The sequence below is a fragment of the Pteropus vampyrus genome, unplaced genomic scaffold (genome assembly GCF_000151845.1).
Source record: "Pteropus vampyrus isolate Shadow unplaced genomic scaffold, Pvam_2.0 Scaffold180, whole genome shotgun sequence".
In the NCBI taxonomy this organism is placed as follows: Eukaryota; Metazoa; Chordata; class Mammalia; order Chiroptera; family Pteropodidae; genus Pteropus; species Pteropus vampyrus.
Window position 1 is genome coordinate 163,196 of NW_011888961.1, and position 3,955 is coordinate 167,150.

Genomic DNA, 3,955 nt, shown 5'->3' on the forward strand with positions numbered 1-3,955 from the left:
GTTATTTAGGTAAAGGTGCTTAAAATAACTTTCATGTAGCTGTGCTGGTTTAGATGTGGTAACTCCTGAAATGTGATGACGAATATGATAGATTGAATCAGTTTCCAAGGTGCTTTCCAATTATGTGAACCTGTACTTCTACCTAAAATATATGGAATACCAATTTCTTTCAATACTTTCAGTACAGTGCCTAATATGAAGTATTTTTATTGAGATATTGACATATAACATTAGTTTCAGTTGTACAACATGATTCAATATATAGATATTACAGAATGATCACCACAATGAGCAAAGCATTTTTTTTTTGAGTAAAGCATTATTAATCAGGTGTTTCTAGAGATGTTTTAATTATCATAACCAATCAGTTGCAATTGTTTACCATTGTATTGGCTGTGACAGTAATAACAGTTGGGGCAGGTAAAAGGCTGAACCAAAACTTAAAAGGAAAATCTGGGAAATGAGATGTCTATAGAGGGCTTTGAAAAGCAGCAACATAGTATGGAAATCTACAGGCCTCACACATATACAGGGTTATGCACATGCCCAGGAGACACTGAGAAGGCCTTAATGTCTTACCTCTGGCTGAACTCGAGGCTTTAGAGAACCAGGATGTGAAGGCTAAGGCAGAATTCTAAACCACCTTCCAGAGAATTGAAGGCATGCCCTAGCACAGCAGTCCCCCGCCTTTTTGGCACCAGGGACTGGAGCTCCTATGAGAATCTAATGCCTGATGATCTGAGGTGGAGCTGAAGCAGTGATGCTAGTGCTGGGGAGTGGCTACAAAAATAGATGAAGCTCTACTCGCATGCTTGCTGCTCACCTCCTGCTGTGCAGCCGGTTCCTAACAGGCCACAAAACAGTACTGGTCCATGGCCCAGGGTTGGGGATCCCTACCCTAGCGCGTGTGTGCGCATGCACGCGCGCGCGCACACACACACACACACACACACACACACACACACACACACAGCTATTCAGCAAAGGCTGGGTCACTTCTTGGTTCAAGGAATTAAAGAAAATCCCTGTCCAATTATTTGCTGACCGTTAAAGTTACCGGGTAGATACTTTAGTGGCCACACATGACAAAGAATATAGCTATTGTGGAAATAGCACAGAAAAGCTATTAAACAAATGACATACAGCAACAGGAGCAAATCCTGGGGAGGATGGGGGAAAATCTGATTTCAAGAGTTGCCACTTATATTAATTAAAATGTCCAGTTTTCATCAACGACAACAAAAAATTAGACATGCGAAAAAAGAGGAAGGATCATGTAAAGGAAAAGAGCAATTAATAGAAATTGTCCCTGAGGAAGTCCAGACACTGGACTTACGGAATTTTATCCCCTATTTAACCCTTGGTCAGATGCCATTGTGTGTGTGTAACCTGCACAATTATACATGGAAATCCTGGATAGCACCCAGGCCACGTGTGTATGTATTGTAAAATTTTTCCCAGCTGTAATGGACACCTGACGCTATTGTTTGCTTTGCTTTTCTCCTTTCTGGAAACTCCCCAGGCCAGTCTCATTGTGGTTCAAATAGCAGTTCTGGGTTTTGATCATATCTCCATTGCCAAAGCCGATGATTGGGAAGATGAGCCAATTCAGGTTGGACTCATCAGATTTTCTTTTTGAGAAATCTGGGTTTAGAATCGAGAGATTTCACACTCAAGATGGGCTTCTTGAGTAGTAGAGATGAAAAACTTGGGAGCCAATTTTGCTGTGTTCTCCACCATTTAGAAAGGGTGAGGAAAACAAAACAAACAAAAAACTTTTTGGCAAAGAAATAAGACACTAAATTAGAATACAGCTTGGGTTCCTACTGGCCTTGTAAATAATTTGTACCAGTACTTTCTTAGTACTGGATGCATTTCTGTTTTTGGATTCTACGAGTAAACCTGAATTTTCATAATAAAATCCTTTTTTTCTTTTTCTCATTTTTCCTTATGCTATCTTGACTTGTTTTCTATAACTTCGAACTAAAGAAATACTTTATATAGATTGCCGTTTGTCTTTAAAACTTTTAAATATTATTTTGTTCACTTGTATTAGTCAGAAAAAGAAATTAGTAGATATTTCTAACAGTAAGGGATTTATAAACCCATTGGAAGGATTGAAAGTTCAGTAAAGGGCCATCTCTAGCTCCTGGTTCACCACTAGGTTAAAAGAATGAGATGCTTGTTATTGCTGGCAAGGTCAGCTGTACCAGAACCCACTCTGATTGTCACAGACACTTGCAGCATCTTACTGAAGTTGAGAAAGGAAGTGGGGGAGGATGTGTTGATTGAGCAGCTTCCCAAATTAACAAGTGATTAATTCATTCAAACTGTACTGGAAATATTGCGGCTTCTGGAAAAGAAGAGAAACACAACATGAGATTTCACTTAACGGCTATATTTTTCCCCCCAGGACTCTAGGCACCTTGCATTTTTAGCCATTGCTAATTTTTATTTATTTCATGATAACAGCTTGCTCCACACTAAAATAACAATGGTATTCTGCATTGGCTTGGCTTAATGTGCCTAAGAAAGATCTCCCCCCCTGTGGTAAATGAATACTAACCAAACCTGCCTGAAAACTGGCCCGTGGATTAAGCCTGCTATACAAATATCATGACTGCATAAAAGGACTTGCACCATTAATTATTATAAAATTTGAAGGAGGGCTCACAATTCATTCTACCCCCTGAAATCGTCTTGTTTTGTGTGGGCCTTGCCAAACTATCAGAGTGTTCTATTAACTTTCTTTTTTGCTGGGGATTCCTGGATCGTATTGTTAATTCAAAAAGAAGCAAGGAGAGGTAATAGTTGAGGGTTGTAGAATCCTAGAGTGTGAATTCACTCCATGTAATGGCCAGAGTTGTGCCCCCACTCCCCAAAAATTCATATGTTGAAATCCTAACCTTATGCACCTTAGAAAATGCATGTATTTGGATATAAGGCCTTGAAAGAGGTTAATTAAAGTTAAATGAGGTCATAGGCTATGTCATTAATCCAATATGACTAGTGTCTTTAGCCAGAGAGAGATTAGGACCCATAGACAACATAGAAAAGTCCATGTGAGGACACAACGAGAATATGGCCAACTGTGAACCAAGGAGAAAAGGCCTCAGGAGAAAAACAAACCTGCTGACACCTTGATTTGGTTTCCCAGCCTCCAGAACTGTGAGAAAAAAATTTCTGTTGTTTAGGCCCGTGTTTGCGGTATTTTGTTATGGCAGCTTGAGCAGAGTAGTACACTTCCCTTCACCCTACCTCTTTTTTTTTTTTTGTAAAGGATATGATCATCTCATGGTTGTAGTGAATGGGAACAGCAGGGGTTGGGGGAGAATTCTGGTTGCCTGACTCCTAGTTTCTTTCCACTATACTACATAAGTACTCTTCATTCTGGTTTGTTGATCACCTACTTCAGGTTTAGTATCCTGGGATCCAGTACTGTGAATTAACTTTGCAGAAGTTGGAGGTTCACTAACTATGCAATATAGCTCTTTGTGTGCCAAATAACAAAATAAACAATTTATGTACCAAGATAGCCCAAATTGTTATTTCTCTAGGCACATTCCTTAATCTCCCGGAAATAAGGTATTTATGATTGTCAAGCCATCTGCTATTTCAAAGTGGAACACATGAAATTTCAATTTCTTTCTGTGCACATGTGCAGTTTGCAGTTACAAATTGTTTTTCATGACCAGATTGATTAGCTCGACTAGACATCCATGAAATGAAATCTATGAGATCTGATTTTCAGCTGAGCCTAAGGAATAGATAGTTAAGTTTAATACAAACACTTATTCTTTATTGTGTTGGGATTTATTTGAAAGCCATCTCATTATAATTTATTTGCACAAAACCAACAGAAAAATACTAATTGAATAAATAGTATAAAAGTTCACATTATGGGAGAGAAGTTGGATTCTGAAAAGTTAGCATGATGCTTATAATTTACCATCAC